General features: G+C 41.3%; 1 pseudogene; it reads right to left on the reverse strand.

The window, feature by feature from the left end:
• Positions 1–24,461: 24,461 nt before the first annotated feature.
• The window catches only part of LOC107801633 (annexin D3-like), a 37,724-nt pseudogene continuing 37,115 nt past the window's right edge, over positions 24,462–25,070 (reverse strand).

Here is a 25,070-nt window from a genome sequence, read left to right on the forward strand (position 1 = left end):
TTTCTGAAAGATATACTTCAATGGGTCCAAACGGGATATGAGATAAGTAGTATATGAAGACAGGTAGTGCTTCAACTTCTGAGCTACCCAAGTTAGGGCGCAACATGTTTTCTCGAGTTGAGTGTACTTGACCTCATGTACTGTGAATTTCTTGCTAAGATAGTAGATGACCTGCTCCTTCCTTCCTGTGTCATCATGTTGCCCCAGTACACAACCAAATGAATTTTCCAAGACCGTCAGGTAAAGAATTAAGGGCTTCCCAGGCTTAGGCGGGACCAATACGGGTGGATTAGACAGATACCCTTTGATTTGGTCGAAGGCCTCCTGACACTCTACCGTCCAACCTACCACAACATCCTTTCTCAGCAACCGAAATATGGGCTCACAAGTTGCTGTGAGTTGGGCGATGAACCTGCTGATGTAATTGAGTCTACCCAGCAAACTCATTACCTCTGTTTTGTTCCTTGGCGGTGGCAAATCTCGGATGGATTCAATTTTGGATGGGTCTAACTCAATCCCCCGTCGACTGACGATGAATCCTAGCAGCTTTCCTGATGGAACCCCGAAGGTGCATTTGGCCGGGTTGAGCTTGATATCATACCTTCGGAGTCTTTAGAAAAATCTCCTTAGGTCAGCTACATGGTCCTCCTGACGCCAAGATTTGATGATCACATCATCGACGTACACCTCGATTTCTTTGTGTATCATGTCATGAAACACAGCAGTCATTGCTCGCATGTACGTTGCCCCGGCGTTCTTCAATCCGAACGGCATTACCCGATAGCAGTAGGTTCCCCATGGCGTAATAAACGCTGTCTTTTCCGCATCCTCCTCGTCCATTAGGAGTTGATGATAACCCGCATAGCAATCTACAAAGGATCCGATTTCGCGCCCAGCGCAATTATCGATCAAGATATGGATGTTGGGCAATGGAAAATTGTCCTTGGGACTTGCTTTGTTGAGGTTGCGGTAGTTAACGCACACCCTGATTTTTCCATCCTTCTTTGGGACTGGTACCACATTGGCCAACCACTCGGGATATCGAGTGACCCGAATGACCTTCGCCTGCAGCTGCTTAATCACCTCTTCTTTGATCTTTACACTTATTTCTGTTTTAAATTTCCTTAGTTTTTGCTTGACCGGAGGGTATGCCGGGTCAGTGGGCAATTTGTGAACCACTAAATTGGTGCTTAATCCAGGCATATCATCATATGACCATGCAAAAACATCTTTGAATTCCATGAGGGTTTTGATCAATTCTTCCCGGACATTCGGCTCAATGTGGATGCTGATTTTGGTTTCTTGGACGTTATCAGCGTCTCTTAGATTCACAGCCTCAGTGTCATTTAGGTTGGGTTTGGGTTTTTCCTCAAATTGGCACAGTTCTCGGTTTATCTCTTCGAAGGCTTCACCTTCGTCACATTCAGATTCATCGTCACAAACGACCTCTTGGATCATTGAGTTGGATTCAGATTGATTTATTAGACTAGGTCGAAGATCCGCTGTGCATGCCATGTCATTAGAACCAGTAAAAAGAGAACTATTCAGAAAGAAAAAAAAAGAACAAAACAAAAATTAAAATAGGACAAAAGAGAGGACTTTATTAAACTTGCGGGATAAAAGGGTTCACACTTTTACAAGACAAACGTAAAATTTGGATTACACCCTGGAATAATCCGGACAAAACAAAACACACAAAATATAAATCAAAGCCTACTACCAAGACTCCCCTCGGACAGGAAGAGGAGTAACTGTCCAATTGTTGGTTTTGGCCTCAGGCCCCACAAACTGTATCTCTGCTCTGCTGGAACCTTCTCCAGCTTCCACCATACTGACATCCGCGAATAGCCTCTCAAAACTCTGATTCAGGTCCTCATTTATACCGATCAAAGGTCCTAGAATCTTTGGGACCGGTGACCCCTTGGCACTTGCTTTGACAAAAGACCTTGAGAGATGTGGCACTGGTTTAGGCAGAGACCAAACCCTCTTCCTCATTTTTCGCACTTGCTTCCTATCTGCTGCGGTTGGTTTGAACCCCAATCCGAAAGTTTCCAGATTTTTAGGTAAGGTAACAGGTTGGACAATCCCCTGAAGCTTGATTCCCAGGCCCCTTTCCGGCATGAATCCATTACCCAACATTTCCGAGACCATCATGACTGTTGCGGCAGCTACCCTAGGGTGCGGGATGATTTCTCCTTCAGAAATTTTGTTAGCCGACCCTGTATCGAAAATCTGGTAGACCCAAGGACCTTTGTCATCAGCGGTCTCTATGAAAGGTACAATGGCTCCGCCCATGGTGCACGTTGTATCCTCGCCGTGTAACACGACCTCTTGTCTTTCCCACTCGAACTTCACCATCTGATGTAGGGTGGAGGGCACCGCTTTGGCTGCATGAATCCATGGTCGTCCCAACAGTAGGTTATAAGATACTGTGGCGTCCAACACCTGGAATTCCATGGTAAACAGGACCGGACCAATGGTCAGTTCAAGTACGACATCTCCTATAGTGGCTGTTCCGTTTCCGTCAAACCCTCGGACACAGATACTGTTCTTGTGGATCCTTCCGTGGTCAATTTTTAACTGGTTCAGGGTAGATAGTGGACAAATATTGGCGCTTGAGCCGTTATCCACCAAAACTCGAGTTACCACCGAGTCTTCACATTTGACAGCTAGGTATAGAGCTTTATTATGCTCCGTACCTTCCACCGGCAGATCATCATTTGAGAATGTTACCCTGTTCACCTCGCAAATCTTGTTGGCAATGGTTTCCAGGTGGTTTACAGAAATCTCATTGGGTACATGAGCTTCGTTCAATATCTTCATCAAAGCCCGTCGATGCTCCTCAGAATGGATCAGTAATGACAGCAACGAGATCTGGGCCGGTGTTTTTCTCAGCTGTTCGACCACGGAGTAGTCCTGCACTTTCATCTTCCTCAGGAACTCCTCAGCCACTTCTTCGGAGACATGTTTCTTGGTTGCAACTGGGTTGGTTCTTCTTAGCTCCACCGGAGCGAAACATCGACCTGATCGAGTCAGTCCTTGAGCTTCACAACTAACTTCTTCTACCTGTTTTCCTTTGTACATCACCACCGCCTTTTCATATTTCCAAGGCACAACCTTGCTATCAATCATCGGCAGCTGGACTACAGGCTTTACGGTGACCCGTTCTCTATATGCCCCCTTTAACACAACAGCAGGTGCGGGCGGAACCCCTGATATTACTAACTTGTTTGGCTCGGGTTTGCTTGTTATGGCGGACGGGATCTTTCCCAATATCACTACTGGCTTGACGCTTTCTCCCTGTGACTGTACCTTCGTTCCCCCACTGGTTGAGACTTCCTTCGGGGCGGCTTGGATCATCATCACTGTTTGTGAGGGTTTTTTCAACTCTCCTCCCTCATACACCAACTCAATCATGTGAGTCTCGTGGTGCGCTGGTAGTGGGTTTTGGTTGATGTTAGGAGCTTCCGGTGTCTGGACCTCAATCTTATTGGTGTCAATAAGATCCTGTATGGCATGCCTCAATTTCCAACACTTCTCGGTATCATGTCCGAGCATCCCTGAGCAGTATTCACAACTTATTGATCGATCCAAATTCTGAGGTGGGGGATTTGGTTCTCGAGTCTGGACAGGACTAACCAAACCCAATTGCCTCAGCTTGTGGAACAAAGCGGTGTAGGTTTCTCCCAACTCCGTGAAAGTTCTCTGTTTCCGCAACCTGTCATTCCTAGCATCTGGATTTCCCCAAAAACCTGCCCCTGGAGGGTTTCTATACGCCCTTGGTGGAGGATAGGTGTTTTGTGGTGGTGCATATATGTTCTGGGGAGCCGGCGCGCGCCATTGCGGGCGAACCGGAGGCTGGGTGTATGCTTGGGCCTGGTGTACGGAACAATGTGGTTCTCGAGGTGGATAGAAATTTTGTGGTGGGTTGTATGGGTAGTTTGACCTGTGAGGTCTGGGTTGGTTGTAGTGCGGCCTGCCAGCCCTGGACCAACTGCCTGCCTCGATTGTGGCAACCTCTTCTTTCTTTCTTCTCAGCGCACCTCCCGTGCCGCTTTGAATAGCCTGGGTTGTGGCTTTGAGTGCCGAATAGTTCAAGATTTTGTCAGACCTCAGACCCTCTTCTATCATGACCCCTATCTTGACCACCTCGTTGAAAGATTTTCCAACTGTTGTCACCAAGTGACCAAAGTAGGTTGGATCCAATGTTTGCAAGAAATAGTCCACCATCTCTCCCTCTCTCATGGGAGGATCGACTCTAGCTGCTTGTTCTCTCCAGCGGAACCCGAACTCGTGAAAACTTTCCCCGGGTTTCTTCTCAGTTCTTAATAATGTGAGACGGTCAGGGACTATCTCAAGATTGTACTGGAAATGACCTGCAAAAGCCTGCGCCAGATCATCCCAAGTATACCACCTACTGGAATCCTGCCTGGTATACCATTCTAGTGCAGATCCGCTCAGACTTTGGCCGAAATAAGCTATCAGCAGCTCATCCTTGCCGCCTGCCCCTCTTATTTTGCTACAGAATCCCCGCAAATGTGCCATGGGATCACCGTGCCCTTCATATAGATCAAATTTAGGCATCTTGAACCCAGCCGGGAGTTGGACGTCTGGGAAAGGGCACAGATCTTTGTATGCTACGCTGACTTGGTTGCCCAGTCCGTGCAAGTTCCTGAAGGACTGCTCCAGGCTTTTGAACTTTCTCAATACTTCATCCTGTTCAGGGGCCTTAGCCGGCTTCTCAATCTCTGCCGGCACTTCCAAATGTGGATTGTAAGCCTGTGGTTCGGGGGCATGAAACGTAGGCTCGGGGGGATAGTATTGTGTATCGTGAGCCTGAAACAATGGCTCACTGGTCGTTCTTTGCAAAGGGGCTGATGTTGGTCCCACAAAAATGGGAATATTGGGTGTTGGGAGAGGTTGATGGGGTGGTGGAGCTTGGGAATCATGAGGGCTTCTTTCTTGATGATAAAGGGGATTTGGGCGGCTTGTGGAAGGGCCGGAGTGAGGGTATTCTGGCATGTGTCCCAGTGTTTCAGGGCTCTTTTGTGTTTTGGCTATGGCTAGCTGCATTGCATTCATCTCTAGTCCCATCCTTTCAATCTTTTCCATCGCTTCTTTTAGCAACTGGCTCATCGACCTCTCTTCCTCATTACTATTCTCTGAAGTAGTCATGCTTGTTGCTATCGGTCCTTTGGATCTAGTTTGATAGGAGTGTGTTGCCAGAGTTCTTTAACAACTAACTTGTCTGGATTCAGACAACAACAAACTTTGTTAGCGTTAGAGTTTAACAGATTTGATCATAACACATAGAGGATGCAATGCTCCTAGGCAGTTAACCGTTTCTACATGCTTTGCTTCAAACAACATGCGTCATCCCGGCTTGCTCATTTGCCCCTTTTTATTTATTTTTGTATTTTCTTTTCTTTCTTTATCAAAAGCGGTCGAATCTTATGGGGATTGCCTACGTATCACGTCCCCGCGCGAATCAGACCAGGCGTAGTTCTGCCTTAAAGTAAAGAAATACAAAATTCTTGTGAAATCATAAATTCATTCTCAAAATTTTGCTATTACAAATTACTTCAAACAAGGAATAGCAACAATACAGACTCCACGGTTCTTTGACCCTATTTGATTGAAGGAAAAATAGAAAACAACATATGGGAAAACATCAAAGCCTAAATAAACAAGACTCGACCAAAGGTCAATTTTCCAACTTAGGGACCCGCGAGGCATCATTTGGCCTTTTCGTGGTTCTAGGTGCGAGATCCCTTTCGAGCTGCTCCAACTCGTGCATGGTCTGTTTGACATAACCCATCACTGCTGAGAGAACGGTAACGCAGGTCATGTTCTCACACCGCCGACACCGTCTGATGATGGCATGGGCAATGGCCCTGATCTTATCTCTGGTTTGTTTCTTCTCTATGAGTAGGTGTCTTATCTGATCACTGCACGTCTTGAATACCTGTGAGTCCTGTATATGCTGATTCTTCAGCTGCCGCACTTCTGTCTTCATTTGGGCCAACAAGTCGTAACAGTATCTACTCTCCAATTGGAAATCCCTGGCCTGCTTAACTGCTTTAAACTCAAGTGTAGCCATCTCTCTCTTTATTTTGGCAACAGTCTTCTCGTGGTCACGTTTCAATTGGTTCAAGCATCGGCGATGCTTATCTACTCTTATATCCCACTGTGCCCTGAGCTCTGCTATGACATTTTCGGATTTCTCCAAACCATCTTGCCATTCCCTGATTTCACTTTTTAGCCTTTTTATCAGCTGCTCGTCTGATCGACGCCTTGGCTGTTTATCCGTATCCACCCTTATCTGTTTGATCTGGGCTCTGAGCATTTCGTTTTCCTGAATTAACCTGTTCCGCTCTCCCAGATTGGCAGCAACTTGCACATTGTGCTCATATTTCAAGCTTTCCACTTGTTGCTTCAACCTGCTGATTTCGGCGCAATAGCCTCTTTCTTTTGCTAGCCAATCCCATTGTTTTTGCGTCGTTTCAGCGAAATTCAGGATGTGGGGTCTCTTAGCCGGCCTTTCATGCTCAAGTTCCCTTCTATACCATGCCAGGTAAGCTGGCGCCGTCTCCCCTTTGGCTCGATCCCGCACGCAAGTATCTGATTTCAAATATTGACACTCACTCCAGATTTGGCGAATTTTCGCTTCTGGAAACTGTCCGTTAGGACTTATCTCAACTGCTTGAGTGCTAAGATCTTCCTCATAAGGTACTGTCTGGCATCTTCCGAGCTGTCTCAAAACTCGGCAGGGTGCGTAAGGTTGAATGCTCTTAAGCCCCATCAGTAAGAAATGGGTTTTAGCTGCCGGCATATATATGACCTCGTCAACAGGCAACCATCCCAGTGTCCATTGTATTTGGCTGGCAGTAAGAGCTTGAAAGAACGAGGTCCATGCCATGACTCCTTTGGGAAAACTAATCTCTTTGGTTCTCGTGTAAAATTCTTCTATGCAAGTCTTTTCCGGGGAACCATGGCTCAAAATCTCGGAACGATGGCAGAGGTGCTCGGTCATCCACATTTGTAGGAGCAAGTTACAACCTTCGAAGAAATTTCTTCCAGCTTTACAGGCTGTAAGAGCTCGAAAGATGTCAGATACCAACATAGGCACGAGAGTACTGTCACTTTGCGTGAGTAAAGTGCTGACGACCCCGGATATCCTCAAATCAATGTTTCCGTCTTTCCTTGGAAATACCAGAAGGCCCAGGAACATTATCATGAAGGCTACCCGTCTGTGTTTGTCCCACTTCTGACGAATACCTTTGCTGCACAGTTTGTTGATTGGATTATTGAATCCTCCCTCATGACCGTACCTATCATATATGAAGCATGGAGTACAAAAACCGGCAGCCAGATCCGGGTCGTGGACCGTTCTGGGTATCTTCAGTGAATCTAGGAACCGATGTACCGTGACAGCTCTTGGGGCGACCAAGTATTTTTGCCTCAACGGAAGTTCAGCATTTCCGATGTACCCAGCCATTTCTTCCAAAGTCGGGGTGAGTTCAAAATCAGAGAAATGGAAAACATTGTGCGCCGGGTCCCAGTAAGTGACTAAAGCTCTTATGATATCTCCCCGAGGCTGGATTTCCAACAAACCCACGAGACCTTTCAGATATTTCTTAACCTCATTTTGTCCTTCAACACCTAGATCATTCCACCATAGCCGTAACTTGACAGGGATTTTGGTCATTATTGAAAAATGTTCATTTTGCATCGTGCTCATCCTGCACATTTATTAAGGTGATTTTAACAAAATGACTTGACTCAAAAATATTTTACAAAGGGGATCAAGTTTTGAACACGGCCTTTAAGCACTTTGGGGACGAAGATTTTAAGGCTGTGTGGGTCAACTGGACAAAAATACTAAACAAGACCCAAAGGTGGCTGTTTATGCAAAGTCAGCCTTCCGGCATCCCTTTCGGAAACATTCGGCTATTTATGACAAAACAACATTACCTGACTTATTTATGACTCTTTTTTAAAATTTGACACGTCTTTTTCTTCTTTTTTTTATTTATTTATTGATTTTGGCTATTTTAGCAAAAATGGGGTTGAACCCGACGAGGGTTGCCTACGTATCTCACATCCGGTGAGAATCAAACCGGCGTAGTTCGGCCCATCATGAATAGAGAAAATCAATTAAACCCAGAAAGCAAGAATATTTTTTTTATTATTTTCTTTCGAAAAGAGATAAAGACTAAATTTTTTTTTATTTTTTTTTAGGAAGTATTTAGACTATTAGTCTGAATTTATAAAAGAGATACTACGAGAGAAACAACATATTTTTTGAATGATGAATTTTTTTTCTTAGAAAAATTCCGGCGAGGTTTCGACACTACTTGGACATTGGTTTTATTTTTCCAAAATAAGTAATTATCTCCCTACGCTGCTATTTTTCTTTTTTTTTTAGAAACCGGTCAGCATGCGGAACCGAAGCAAATAAATGCGCAAAACAAATAGGATGCAGCAGGGTGGTCTTTTCATTTCAGGTTGCCTGTCCTAGACGGACCCAACCCCTGTGTTGAGCCCCCTAAGTCAAATGCAACATGATGCAAATAAACGTTCCTACTAGGGATCCGGCATGAAGTTTCGTTATACTAGGTTTATACCCTGGGTATTTGTTCTAGACTGTGTACCCGAGCGGACAACTCGAGTCGAGAAGGGGGCTACGTACCGGGGACCCGCGAGATCGTCCGGCTTTGTAACTTGTCCGACCTCTTTCTTATTTCAGGTATTGACACTAACAGAATAGGGAGTCTCGACCAGCGAGCTTCTCCCCGGAGGTAAGAAGAGAAGGGTTTCGACACAGTTTATACAGTTCAGATAATATCAAAGCGGTAAAAGACAACATATAGCACGTTATGCAAAACATAATAAAGATCAGATAATAAAGCCAAATGTAACAATTATTCTAAGCTCGAATTCTTGAACCCTGAACCAGTGGTTCTGGGTCGATGTCCCCAGTGGAGTCGCCAGAGCTGTCACACCTCCTTTTTACGCACCCGCGAGGGTACATGGGAGTTTTTTCCAATTAAAGGACAATCGAAACGGGATTGGTTTATTTGTTTTAGAGTCGCCACTTGGGAGATTTAGGGTGTCCCAAGTCACCAATTTTAATCCCGAATCGAGGAAAATAATGACTCCATATTATAGTCTGCGTACCAGAAATCTGGATAAGGAAATTTGTTAACCCAGGAGAAGGTGTTAGGCATTCCCGAGTTCCGTGGTTCTAGCATGGTCGCTCAATTGTTATATTTGGCTTGATTATCTGATTTTGTACATGTTAAACCTATGTGCAAGTTTTAAACTCTTGACCGCTTTTATTATTATTTTTACGAGAATTGCAACGTCGTGAAAATATATCTCGAACCACGTTACATCAATGCACCCGTGGTTATTGACATATCTTGACTCGGTTGAGATTTGGATTTGGGTCACATAAATGTGCACCCGAATTAAGAAAAATAAATTATTAAGATGCGCCTAAAGCAACTAACGTATTGTTATTTTTGGGAAGGCCGTAAAATTTGCTAAACGGCATGTCCCAAATTCTAAGTATTTTTTAATATATATACATTTAGAAGGCCCCGCAGCTTCTATATTTTTGTTTGTCGAGGCTCGTCTCATTTATTATTAAAAGGAATTTACAACGTCATGGAAATGCATCTCGGGCCACGCCATAATCAATATACCCGTGATTAGAGACACATTTCGATTCCATTGAGATTTGGATTTGGGTCACATAAATGTGCACCCGAGTTTAAGGAGATAACATTATTAAACACGCGCTTAAGGAGGCTATCGCGTTATTATTCCGGGAGGGTCGTGAGATTTGCTAAACGACCCACCTTGGAAACTGAATGCTTCGATATTTACATTTAACGAGGGCCCCGCAGCTTGTACGTTTTTCTTTATTTTTTTGTCGAGTCTCATCTCGTCCTTATTTTAAAAGGATATCTTATAGCAACTACGTTTCTTGTCGCGTTTGTCTCTACTAATAGAAAACGGAGTTAGTCCTAGTTAATTACATGCTTGCCGGCTTATTTATAGCAGGATTCAAAAAATGCTTTTACAGAATAAGTAAACGGGATTACGCACACGGACAGCTGATCGGACATTATGGGCCCAAATCCAGCTCATACGGGATGGGCCAGACCTGGGCCACTGTTCATCTGATGCGGACCTGCCTGGTCCGTTTCTACCTAGGCTCAACCTCCGTGAGGTTGAGACCGTAAACTTGTGTCTTTGTCCTGTAAGTGTGGCTGATTACTAATTATAGCAAAGCAATTCATCCAAGGGAGACGAGCTTAGGTAGGAATGGATAATTTCATGCTTAACATGTATTAAACGACATGTTAAACGATTAAACCGAATCTGGGATGCAACCTATTGTATTGGGAATGTTTTACCTAACCGCATGCATATATAGACTTACATTCAATTGTCCTACATTGACGTCTATTAGACAGGCAAGCTACTTCCAGCATCCAAACAAGAATAAAATTATTATACATTACATGATATTTAATGTAACAATCTATGTATAAAAGACATTCTTCAGGTCTTTTCATTTGTATTCATGCTCAATTTTCCAATTACATCTGACAGTGTATTAGCTGTGTACCTGGTATAGAGAACAAAAGAAGGAAAAATCAGTTGAGTGGCATACAACAGGCACAACAGCAGCAGGTAATCAACACAACACAGCAACAAACAAAGCAGCCACAACGATGAAGCTCAGCGAGTGATCGAGCAATGAACAGACTATCCCAGAAAAAAAAAACAGAGTAGGAAACAACAACCCAGAGTGTTGAATGTAACAGCAATCCAGTAATCCCAATAACCCCAAAAGCTCAACAAATAACCAATACAGTTCCGATAATCAAAAACTCAAACCAACAGTACACAGAAAGCTCAGTGTAGTAACAATCACATCAGAAGAACACAGACTTCTCTTAATGGAACAAATAACAATCCCAGTGAGGATAACCAACTTGGTTTCTTTGTGCAGTTTTTGGACAGTGTTCAGTAACAATATTTCTGGGAATTTCTTTCTGTTTTTTTTCCAGTTTTCTTCAACTCACAAGACCTCTCTCAAGACTAAAATTTCCAGCCCCTTTTAAGTTCTGAAATGACTTATTTATAAGCCAAACAAACAGTGCAGTCAAGCTGCCTGGATCCTGCCAATTTGCAGACTGCCCATACCTATTAAATCCCACGCCTAAGCATCTTTTTGATGCCAGCCCTTTGTTCCCCACGCTTGGCTTATTCCTTTTGTTCAAGAGTTATGGGTTCATTTAAGTATTCATTTTAAACCCCATACTCTTATGTCTTGTTCCCCATTGACATTAGTTTAATCCCAATTTAGTACCCTACTTGTCAGCTCATTTAAACTAAGCTTTTCTGTTCTTTTCAAACCCCAGACTACCCCTGTTAAACCCTGATTATTACTGCCCTAAACCCATTGTAGCATCTATGCATTTTGAACTTCTGAAAGTTCAAATTCAGAACTGCCCATGGGCTGAATCTTTTTAGTCATTTTGCAATACAAACAAACCCATTTCAAACAGTGTCGGGCATTCAGTTACTGACATGGTTCGATCAGTCATGTGACATTATTAGTTCATTTGATCAATTAGTTATAGAAAACTAATCGACGATGTTTATCGAGTCGACTATACTAAATACAACAGGTAATAATCAATCGTTCACATAAACAATACGTACAGGGACCCAAAGGGCATCAGACAACTTTTGTTCAATTACTGGGAACCTATATGAATTATTTATACGACGACTATCCTAATCGAACATGTATATCACAGAATATATTCAGAACATACACAGAAAACAATCGACCAAATAAAAAGGTCTTTGACAGAGATGGAAGAAATTAAGAAAATTATCAGACAATAACACACAGTCACAACAAAGCATGCTAACAACTCAATCAAAATTAAAACAAAGAGAAGGGAAAACTTACTGAAAGAGTTTAAACCAAACTGACCCAAATCCGACTTAGCTTCGACCATTTGAGGCCGAACAAACTTTAATCAGGGTGTTCTCACACGAGAACACCTTGATTAAGGTCTATTAGACCTCAAACCCTTGTTAAGACCGGCCGGATTCCAAGGCTATTCGTGTTCTAGGTTTTGGGTCTTCAGATCTGGTTTTTTTAGGAGTTGTGGGTAGATTCGGACCAAACCAAGCCTGGATTGGTCACGAGAGAGGTTAGGGGAGTGTCTGGTACGAAGATGGTGAGGTTTGGTATAGGTCCGGGTTCGACTCGAATCTTCAAATGAAGATTCGAGATGAAGGAAGGTGATTCGAGGCTAGGGGTAATAGATCCATGTTCAGGAGAGTGAGGGGGTCCTAGGGTGTTCAGGAGGTGGTCATCGGCGTTCATGCCGCCGGGTTCTGGTGAAAGGGAAATCAGGGCGGCTGCTAGGGTTTGGGGGGGGGGGTTTCAGTGTTTGGTGAAGACGATGAGTGGAGGGGGGAGGGGGGGTTCGGATAGGGGGCGTGGGGTGTTAGGTTAGGTTTATATATGGGGAGGGTGATTCAATACTGGCCGTTGGATTGATTACAATTGATGGTCAGGATTGGGGAAGCTTAACAATACGATGCCGTTTGGTTAAGTAGGGGGTCAGTTAAAATGGGAATGAGTCGGGTCACGAGGGCCAATAAGGGCCATCGGATCAATGGAGATGAATGACTCAGATTAACCGTCCCTAAAACGACGTCGTTTGGGTCCGTACTTGGGCAGGCCGGTCTTGGACTGGACTGGTGTGCCGGTTTTGGGCCTATTTTTGTTACATTTCTTGGGCCCAAACTGATTTTCATTCACTCTTTTCTTTTGTTTTTTTTCTAATTTTAAAAACAAAATGAAATAATAAAAACAATGAAATTAAAACAAACAACAATGTAACATTTTAACACAATTATCACAAAAAATATTTAAGTAAGTTAAATCACAACCTAGAACGAACGATGCATATATATATATTTTGAATTTTCTTTCAATGACCGAATTACGGTTTGATTTTCGGTTTGATTACCATGACAGACGTACTTTGTATTTTGATTGATAAGATTAAATGCAAAATGGACCGAACCACAAATGACTAGCAGTACATGTCATGAAAAATTGAAAATTTGCACAGCGAGGTCACTGGTCACTATTTTTGTTTTCTTTTGGAGTGATTGTCCGTGAAGCAAAAATCACGTGCTTACAGAGAGTATGAGAAATCAGTTTCTGAAATATAAAGGGCAAAAAGAAAAAAGAAAAACAATTACTGTTATTCCGATTGCATTTTTCTTGGCTTCTTCATTCTGAAAACAATTCTGAACCATCCTGGGAACCTGAAATGTGTTTATCTTGGGTTAGAGAAGGTTTTTAATCTGAGCTTTTAAAAGGTTTACTGCTCCATTGATTTGGAATCGAATTCCTTGGTTTTAATCACTAAATCTGGGCTGTTTGTTGCTGTGTGCTGCTGCTTTTATTACTGATCTTCCTCTCCTTTTTCTTTTCCAATTCCAGGTATTCCTCTATCTACGAGCAACAATGTGAATGTGATTGTGTAATTCAAGTAGAAATCTTATGGAATGCAAGCTGTATTTGCCTTAGCTTTTCTTTGTCCGATTTCGTGAGAGGCCAAGACAGGGTCCTTCCATTACTTTATTCTCGATTAATATATAAATTTGAATTCTTTATAAGGGGTATCTGTATAAATGTTTGGCTCATACGTACTGATTGGTTGAATATTTTTATTTTTCTGTTCATTTTTGGCATAAACTAGTGTGTCATTTTTTTTTTGGTTTTTTGTTGGTTTAAAGTTTCAGCAAGAAAATGTTTGTTCCCTTTAAATCCATGAATGATAGTAGTTTTCTGATCTTGGCTAGTTTTCTCAAAATAAATTTGTTATCTTTAGTAGTTAACTTTATAGGAAGGTCGATTCTGTGAATAGTTAAGGTTTGAATTTTTGTTCATCTTCTAATCTCTTTTTTTTTGTCAATTTGGTTTAATATGTATACTACACTTTTCGTAGCAATTTGGGCTACTGTTTTGTTGCTAAACGTAAATTAGCTTGCCTTATCTGTCTCTCTATATAGAAAGTAACTGCCAATTATGTTAATTAGATTTTAATTTGTGTACATAAGGCACTAACTGGTGAACTGGGATACTATGTATATACACATTAATTTCTTTTAAAAGGGGAACATGTATATATGTTTAGTCGCATTTGTGATCTTTAAGCTTGGGACACTTTGTGCTTGGCTGGGAGGCAAGTTATAAGTAAAGAAGCTAGGTAATTTAGCTTTAAAGTTTTAATCATTCCAAGATGTAGTATTGATGTTTACGATAGTTGATCCTTGGGTTGATTTGGGCTGCGTTACTGTGTATGATATTCTATACTATCACTTGTTATGAGAATGAAAAAATGTTTGATAATATCTATGATCACTTACTACAAAGGTTTGACATTGTCTTTTCCAGCAAAGTTATGCTATTAAAACATGACAGGATACTTCGTGTTGGCATATAAATTACATATTGATTTGAGTTGCATTTGTGTCTGTCACTTGATATACTGCCAAAGCTATGGGGGTTTTATTTATATCTTTAGAAAAACAAGTATTCCGGTAATGGATACAGTTCATAAATGTCGTAGTTTGCTTTAGGCACGTAATTAATTTACTACAACTATGGGTATGGTTCCCATGGCATGGTTGTGATACTTAATCTTAAACTAGTTTTAAATATGAATATCTATAGTTCACCTAGTTGAGTGTTTTTCCTCTAATAAAATTGAGGTGTGCCATGTCAAATAAAATCTCAAATGCATGGCACTCGGATAATTAACTTCGACTCTTTAGAAATCGAGGTGTGTCGTTTAGCAAACTCCTTGGCCCTCGCAAAGTTGCAAACGCGAAAAGCTTTAAGCGCGTATTTTAATAATTTTATCTTTCTAAAACTCGGGTGCGCATTTATGTGATCCAAATTCAAATCCCAACAAAGTTGAAATATGTCAAAGACCGCGGGTGCATTTATGTGACGTGGTTCGAGACGTGTTTTAACGACGTTGCAATTCTCTCTAAAAATAATAATAAAGCGTTTAAAAGTTATAATGCACATAGGTTAAAACATGTAAAAAAACCAGATAATTAAGCCGAATATAACAGTTGAGCGACCGTGCTAGAACCACGGAACTTGGGAATGCCTAACACCTTCTCCCGGGTTAACAGAATTCCTTACTCGGATTTCTGGTTCGGGACTGTTAAACAGAGTCATTCTTTTCCTTGATTTGGGATTCAATCGGTGAATTGGGACGCTATAAATCTCCCAAGTGGCGACTCTGAATCTTTCATAACAAATCACGTTTCGATTGTCCTTTATTTGGAGAAACTCCCTTATACCTTACGCCCTGCGGGCGTAGGTATAAAGGAGGTATGACAATTTTCATTCCTTACATACTTGGTACATTGTTTGTACTGACATCCCTTTTGTCTGGTTATGCCCGCAGGTCCTGATAGACAAGTCGAGAGTCCTCTAAGTAGGCTATCAGCTCAGCGGAAGGTGTTGGTGCGCTCCATTTGCTTCGGAGTTGCTTCTTTGGTTAGTATGATTAGTACATATATTGATTGGTATGGCGGGACCCTTTACCGACCTTTATGATATTATGTATTCTTAGAGGCTTGTAGACAAATGTCATGTATACGGATACTTGTATGGCCTTGTCGGCCTATGTTTCGAGTATATACAGAATTATACCGGCCTTATAGGCCCGTACTTCATATGTATATATTTGCATTTCCTCATGCTTTACTCCGGTTTTTTTAACTATGATAGAATGGTATGAAAGATAAGTTATGTTGGTACTCGGTTGAGTAAGGTAACCGGTGCCCGTCGCGGCCCATCGGTTTGGGTCGTGACAAAAGTGGTATCAGAGCAGTTTTGTCATAGGGAGTCTACAAGTCGTGTCTAGTAGAGTCTTGTTTATGGGTATGTTGTGCACCACACTTATAAGTAGCAGGCTACATGGAATTTAGGGCTGTCACTCTTTCTTCTTACTCTAGATCGTGCGGTAGAGCTCAGTTGTAAGAATTCAAATTCCTAACTTATATTTTATTCATAATAAAATGATACCTACATCCAGAAAGACTGTTGGTAAAAGACATGGCTATGGAAGAATTGAGTCAGAGGAACTCGACTTTGCATCATGCTTATGATAAGTAAATGTGAGGTCTTCAGCAGATCATGTGCGTACTGAAAGGTGTAGGCCTCTTGATAAGGAGTCTTGATGCAAGAATACCTATCCACCTTAATGGTGAAATACAATGAGAGATTCAGAAGATAAATACAAGTTTCAACAAACAAAAGAAGTAAGATGAAGAAGAATACGAGGCGCCCAGTTGATGAAGGTTAACGGTGTTTATAATTCAGGCAAAGGAATATAAACTTTTTGAGTTATATTCAACAATAATAGAGGTATCTACAATTGGCCATACCTATCTCTGTTATGCCCTATGGGGGCTAACAAGTGTAGTTTAAGAAAAGGACGGAACATCACGATCCGGCTAATGTTAGAGTAGCCCAAAATGGTGAATGGATTATTTGTATTAGTTGACATTTCTGAAGGGTATTACAAATGTGCTAATAGATCTTCTTGTGAGACACCCAGATGGTGCACTCTAGAATATTACAACTAGATGTGAATACTAGCATGATCAAAAAAAATCAGAAGATAGGCACTGAAAGCTTGGAAGGGATAAATATTACCTTAGTGTGACTCTTGTCCCTAGTAGAGCAAAAAAGTTGAGCAACCCGAAGAGCCGGTAGATGAAGCAAGGGAAGTAAAAAGCAAAAGAATGCTTTGCTGAAGTTTTCAGAAGAAAGGAATAGGCAGAAATATTAGTAGAGTAATGAGAAGAGAGATAAGGAAGAATTATGAGTAAGATGCGATACATGGATGACAACGGTAGATCAAAAAGATGACGATATTACCAGGTCCATAGTCAAGTGAAGGAAGAGACGAGAGGTGATAGGCCTAAAAAAAGAGCATAGGCCATAAAGTCATATCCTCATTTCGAGAAATAAGTTCCTGACTCCAACGCGACTATCAGAAGGGAGAGTTAAACCCCAGAGTAATAGAAATCAGTATGGGCTGGGAAACAAGATAAACTAAACATAAATTAGGGACTGAATGATTTGATAATGGTCGACATCATGGGAATTTTAGATTTCGTTCCGGCGATAATAGAAGAAAATTCATGAGAAATTCAGAGGATGGTCATTCAGGAAGACGCTTTCCTAAAACAAGCCATGTAAGCAAATTTAAGCTTAAGGGACAGTATGTGCTAGTTAAACTAAGTATCACCCTCGCGAGTAAGGAATTTTGTTATCCTTGGTACAAAAGAATTACCGCGAGGCGAGTAAGGGTCATCGACGATGTGAAAAGATGCCAAAGATAAAGAAATAAAACATCTATATGTAGATCATCGTAGCACTAAATCTTAGTGCTCCTCTAAAGGGAGGGGGGAATATGGAGTGATGTGGCATTAAATCAGAATTAAGTGGTTTTAGTAATTATGGAATGGTAAAGGAAGACTGCGAAAAAAATGAGAAAGGTATAAGATTGCAATTATTCAAATCCTATATGCTACGATTCCAGAACATTATGCATACACAACACCAAAGAAAGGAAGTAAGGGTTCCTACCCGAGATGTTATTGATAAATAAAAAGACAATGCAAGATATGAGTTAAGACAAAGGAAATAACCCAAGAAACATTATGCGGAGTATTGATATGAGAGAACGGGTAGTTAGTAGTTGTTTCAGGAAGAGCCTAGTTATGTCTAGCCAGGAGGATACAGACAAATCAGCAGGTCGCGCAAGATAAATATAGTAAAACCCGGTATAGTGAATTCAGCCCCGTAGTTATGACATTGTAATACTTAAGAAATATTCAGATAGGAATCAGGGTAATTAAAGGTACCATATGAGTGTTGCGGAAATAAAAGAGAGTGCTAATAGCAGAAGCAACCCTACAAAAACAATGGCGTGGATGTAAGTAACCATGGATAAGTATAGGCGAGAAAGGACATTAAAAATTTCGTTGAGTATACGATGTAATAAGCTCATCACTTTACAAGAGTCAGAGGGTCCTCCCTAAATACTGCGATGAAAGACTAGCTGAAGATGTAAGGAAGAAGGCTTCTATCTAAGCTCAGTAACCTAAGGAGCAAATGGACTTATAACAACAGTCTCACAACAACATTGTATGTACTCCCTAAGAAAGTGGCACCTACCGTGGCTAATAAATAGAAAGTAAGAATAAGAAGTAATATTCAAGATCATATGAGTGGTATGGAATTCCAACGTGCATGGGAACTAAGATAAGCTAAGTATGCACGCAACAATGAGGCAAAAAAACCCGAAAAAGTAATGGCTTGCGTTTAAAAAAAAGATCTGAGAAGGAACGAAAAGAATTATTTGATTAATGAGCCAGAGTACATTATGAACACACTTAAGGTTCCAGAATATTATCCATGCAACACATATGTTGACAATCATACAGCCGTAGAAGACTCCGGTATAAGTTAAAAGAAGGAATTGAGTCCAGATCATAGACAGAGGATTGAATCATTAGAAGATTGTATCATGGATATTCCATAGCGTCCATAAAAGGCTAAGTCAATAACTAATGCCATGAGCCGCAGATCGGAAGATAGCTTAAGCCTACACAAAGGTTGATCAGAGGGAAAGGAAATTAAAGAGTTACATCAACTAAGTAAATCAGGAGAATGATTATTGGACTAGAAAATTATAGAAATCGTGGTTGAGAACCTAGCAGAATGAGGGTGTAATTGTAATAAATAAAGGATGACGTTTGGGCCTTCCCTTGAATAATGATTTGAACAAAAAAGGGGTGGGGGAAGAGGATTTCATGAATTGTAAGGGACTAAATACCCCCAAAGGATGAATCACAGTTGGGTACTATGAAATACGGTTATGAAAGTATAGTATCGCCCCCAAGTAGATCAGTCCAATCACTTTAGATATCCCCCGACGAGATATAAGCCTTAGTGACGATGTATTACGTAAGAGGTTTCAAGTTATCTGCAGTGGATTACAGATCAACATTGAGGTGAATCAACAATAGATGGATAAAAGTTATAGAGTATGAGATAAGATTAGGCAAACATTCTTAAGATGAACGGTAAGGAAAAAGCAATATTCGTAAATATGACAAAGTACGAACAAAGAACTTCAGTACACCTATATATGCCAGAGGGACATCTTGTCAAGTTCTATATATGTTCCCAAAAGTAAAGCCTAGAGATTGGCTAAAAGCTAAAGAGAAGAGTCACATAGGCGCACATACAAGGAAAACGTCGCACATGCTGCATGATGGAAGATATCAACAGATTCCGACCACAAGTCGTGGTGTGAGAAAGAGGCCTAAAGGGGGGAATGCATTGGCCTTTGGATTTATTCAAAGCACAGTTTCCTAAATGACAAGAAGGGTATTAAGGAATTCGCAAGAGCTATGGGTTATGAGAATGATAAGAGCATCATTCAACATTCGAGGACGAATGTTCCAAAGGAGGGAATGATATTACGCCTACTAATATTACGTCCTGCAGTATTAAATTACGACGATGTTGCACCCTGTAGTATTGTACGTTGAAATTATCGTAAGGTAATTGACATTAGTCCAAGGAAAAAGATTATTTGGAGATTATAAGGATTATGCTATTTTAAATAAATGATGAATAAGTTCGTGAAAGTGAGAGGGGAAGCAAGTCAAAGAAGATGCATTTTTCGTCTAAGTTTGGCATATTAGGATAAAATATGGACCGAGCGTTAATACCCCATATTTATGGACTAGTGTCATACAAGGTACTACATGACCATGATAGTAAGGTGTACAAAGTATGTTAAAAATGAGTCGTATTTTAAGTAAGTTGAGATAATTCTTAATTATGCGGGTAATTGGTTAATTACCGGATAACGAGATATTACCTAATTAATTAGGGATATATTGGATAAGAATTGCATCCACCAACGTGGCTGCACATCAAAGCCAGCAAAGTCACAAATATATGACTCTTAAAGTCCATATATAGGTGGCACATTTAGAATAATAGTTGGCCAACTCATCCACAAAGTGGGGGGGACACAAATCTCCAAGATAAAGAGATTATTAGACACAATTCAAAGGAAAAAAAGCTTATGGAGGGGGTTGTCGTGAAAAAAAAATATGGAAAAAGGAAATTCCTTGCTCGTCTATGACTTAAACAGAAAAATTAATGAGTTTAGTGTCTTGGTACGAGACAAGGATGCAAAAGTCAATCCACATGACTAAATATATTCATGTTGAGAGTATGAATGCTTTCATGCGATGGAAACAGTGAGAATAAAGTACGAAGTTAGATATGGCATGATCATTTGTGAGTATCTTTCACTATTTTATAAGGTTCAAACGTACATCTCATACATGCAACAATTAATAAGGTGATTGTTATCTTACTAATGGTCACGGCAAAGAGGTGCAATCTTTCTCAAGAATATCATATGGATTTTTCTCTACTTCGATCCGCTGTTATGTATTGTCGCAAGTGACGTGTGTTAGAGGGATTGTCAAGAGAATTGGCTCAGGTATGTTAAGGCTATCCCTTCTTTCTTTTGGCATGATCCATACGATACAAACGAAAAGAGCAAATGCATAATTTTCATAAATGGTTCTATTCATAGAAATACAAGAGATGTTTATGTTCTTGATTCCTCATGTATCATATTATTCTATCATCTGTTCATGGGTCTCAGAAAAATACGTAAGTTGAAAAAAATTTACTTCATGATATTACTCAAAGGCATAATGGTCTTATGACATTTCAAGAGATTTTATTGACGTACTTCTCATGCATTGCATTCATGTACATTGACCCATGACCAGATGACGTTATATACGCGTATATATATATATATATATATATATATATATATATATATATATATATATATATATATATATATATATATATGTATATAGGATATGGGAAAATGTTACGGCATTATATACGCACCACCACCTGATCAGTTGGTATGTGTTGATGATTTGCCCACAGTGACCGAGATGATATGATGGGATGCCCTCAGAGGCTTGATGATGTTATGAACGCATATACCAACATATGGTATGACATTTATACACATATGCATGACATTATAGATATTAAATAATTACAGAGTTATTCGGATATACATGTTGAGTCTTTTACTCCATGTTTCTCTCATGTCTACTAGTTACTGATTTTTATTCCTTACATACTCGGTACATTGTTTGTACTAATATCCTTTTTGCCTGGAGATACTGCATTTCATGCCCGTAGGTCCTGATAGACAGGTCGAGAGTCCTCCAAGTAGGCTATTAGCTTAGCGGAAGGTGTTGGTGCGCTCCATTTGCTTCGGAGTTGCTTTTGGTCAGTATGATTAGTACATGTATTGATTGGTATGGCGGGACCCTGTCCCAACCTTTATGATATTATGTATTCTTAGAGGCTTGTAGACAGATGTCATGTATATGGATACTTGTATCGCCTTGTCGGCCTATGTTTCGAGTATATACAGAATTATGTCGGCCTTATAGGCCCGTACTTCATATGTATAAGTTTATATTCCAGCATACTTTACTCCGGTTCAATTACCTATGATAGAATGATATGAAAGATACGTTATGTTGGTACTCGATTAAGTAAGGTACCGGGTGCCCGTTGCGGCCCATCGGTTTGGGTCGTGACAATGGAATTTGGAAAGACCGTCGCCACTAGTGTTGAAAAGAAGAAGGTCGTTGCCTCGGGAGCGGCTTCCTCACTTATGCCAAATGTATGGACCGTTGTTATGGCGGATGCTATTATGGCGGGGAGGTCCTCTAGGGCCGAGGGGGTATACCAAGGCGGGGAGCCTGCACAGGCCGGTGAAAGTGGCGCGTCGGCGGCGGCCGGAGGAGATGGAGTGGTGCGTGCAGAGGACGATGGTTCAAGCTCAGACATCGATCCCGAAGAGGTGCACACCTTTTTGGAGAGAAACACCTGCGTGGAAGTGAGGACGGAGGGTCCTAACCGACACGTAATCATTCCCGTGGGTTACGATCTTTTGGCGAACTCTGAGTAGGCAGTGTCGTCCTTCGCCCCCTTGTGCGCCGCTTCTGAGAATGCGGCGCTTCAAGCGATGAGTGATGAAGAGCTATCACACAGTATTTTTGGCATGGCTTTGCGGGTAAGTGTTTTTTTCTTTTTCTGTTAGGATTTGTTTCGCATGCGTAATCTGCTTATGTTGACTTTCTTTCCTTTGCATGTCAAACTCTCATCATGGAGATCGAGCGCGACCGGAGGGATGAGCGGAGGAAGACCATTTTTAAAAAGGTAACCTCTAAGTACAACGAGTACCTCACCAAGCACCATTTTGGCCGATGTCTTTACCCAAAATAGCGAGTTTCAGCTATTTCACGACGGGCTTAAACAGAAAGAGGAAGAGTTGGCGCGGAAAGTTGAAGAGCTGAAGGAACGGGATGATGAGCTGATGAAGGCCATAGGTCGATGCAACGAGCTTGAGCCGGCTATTAAGGCCAAGGATGATGAGATCGAGGTGAGCAAGGGGTGATAGCTGAGAACGCCGATCTTCAAGTGAGGGTGGCTTCTTTAACTGTTGAGCTTGGGCAAAGGGAAACGGAGGTTGTCGATCTGAGGGGCGAGTTGAGTGTTAAAGTCGATAAAAAGGCAGGGTGGCCGCCATATCTGAAGTAGCGGCCTTGGATGATGCCCTCCGTGTTTGTAACTCTGAGCGGGATAATGAGGTGGAGACGCCGACGCTCAAAGTAGCGAGGTTAGAAGAGCGGATCCAAGATCTGGATTCGGAGTTGCCCGGATTAAATGAACAGGTTGTTGCTTTGAAGGCTGAGGAAGTGCGACGGTAGTCGCAGCCGTCTACGTCTCATACTTTTGTCGATCCTGTCATGCCACGGAAGTTGTATGAGATGTGGGTTCATGCCGAGGCTCAGCTTGATGTGTACAAGTCCCTAAAGGCCGAAGGGAAGGTTTCCGAGGCAGAGCTCGAGGGTGTCCGTGTTAAAGCATGTGTGTCTCGTGAAGCTTGTGGTTATTGTAAGCACGCCTGGCGGGGATGATGTCGATGATGATGCGGACAGGCTCGTCTCCGATTCTTGGTATAATGACGAGTACGCCGAAAGGGGTGACGCGGCGTAGGGCCGTTGTATTTATTTTTGTTTTGCCTTGCCATTTTTGTGAGGGCGTCTTCGGACCCTTTGTAAAAAGTTTTGTAATATGACAGTTGTAATGGAATGATTACCTTTTTGTTGTGTATCTCCGAATTGCCATTTTTGTTTGCTATGCGGTGCAGTCCCTGGCTTTTCGGCCGTTTGTGTGTAATGTTCTGGCGTAGTCGATCGCAGATCTTAAAGTAACTCGAGCGAGGTCGAGTGTAAAGTAATTCGAGCGAGGTCGAGTGTCAAGTAATTCGAGCGAGGTCAAATGTTAAGTAATTCGAGCGAGGTCGAATGTCAAGTAATTCGAGCGAGGTCGAATGTGGAATGCGAAAAAAGAAACTTGATGGAGAGTAAAAATGTTGCTTTATTTGATTCATTGGAGAATATCTTGGTGGAGAATATAAAATACTGCTTTATTTTATTTACCGAAGAATACTATACATGTCCCTTTCATACATATATTGGAGAAGTTTCCATGTATCTAGTCCCTTCATCGTTCGGCCTAGAGAAGCAGTCGGCAGGCGGGGTGATGAATCATACTCGAACTTCGAGACGTACCAAATTTGGACCTATACAAATATCTTATTGAAAATATCAAAAGTACCGAAAACATTTGAAGATGGAATAGCGATAACAGTCCAAGAAATCTTTGAGTGCGTGTGATAAATGTTACGCTCCATAATTTTTTCGAAATGTTCTCGTGGCATAATTTAATTAATTCTGAGTTGTTGGGTGGTAACGATGCATGTTTGAAGTGGTAGGAATAATGTTAATTGGGCAGTGTGGATGCTTGCATGGTTAAAACAGTTGCTTTGTACATTGTGAGATCACCTTTAATAAATGTCCAAAATACATTGACTCAATGACCTGAAAAATAAGATAGCCAATCTGCTGCAACATATTAATTAACACTAATATAGTGTAAAAATATTACACTTTCAGACAATCTGCAGTAATGTTTTGTTTCTACAGTAGAACCGAAAGTCCAACATTTATTCAGAAACGAAGGGCCAAGCCACAATTAAGGTACACAATCATTCTTCTTCTACTGCTAATACAAAGAACAAAAATCACCTCACCAATACTGATACATCAACTTCAAAGCAAACCAAGTTGAACACAAACACTAGAAACTACTGTCTGGCTGCAAGTACCTACTCATTGGCCCCAAGCAGGGTCATTAGGAACTCCCTGTTCTAACCTGACGTGTCATCAGCTACTGCATATTCAAGAGTAGTATTCTTCTTTTTGAAATATTCTTCCTTAACTTTGATCATATCAATTTCAGCTCTAGTTATAATTGCTCTAGTTAGAGAATCCTCATCAGTTCCTAGCCCATCAGTGAATTTTTTTACGACCTGAGATGCCCAGATACGGAGGAGAAAATGAGAGAAGATTATTTAGTCGCTGTCATTAGGTGATGAACAATACCAGATATATCCAGTGGACATAAAGAGATTATGAAACAGCCAAATCAAGATAAGTTTGTTCGGGCAGGAGGGAGGAGCAGCTCTGCTAAAAAAGGGTAATAAAGATTAACAAAAAGAAAGGCAGTCTAACAAGGCAATCTTTTTATGTCTATTTTTGTTACCTCAGCGAAATGCTTCTCTGGTGAGTCTATGCACCAAATAACCACTTTCAAGATAGATTCCAGAGGACCTTCGCTAGAATTCGATATATCCTGTGATTGTAAGTCGGTCCAAGAAGATAGGATTAATTAAAGAGCAAGAAGTAGTGAAACGAAGTTAATCTGGTGGCTTAAA

Source organism: Nicotiana tabacum, chromosome 7 (assembly GCF_000715075.1).
Source record: "Nicotiana tabacum cultivar K326 chromosome 7, ASM71507v2, whole genome shotgun sequence".
Taxonomy (NCBI): domain Eukaryota; kingdom Viridiplantae; phylum Streptophyta; class Magnoliopsida; order Solanales; family Solanaceae; genus Nicotiana; species Nicotiana tabacum.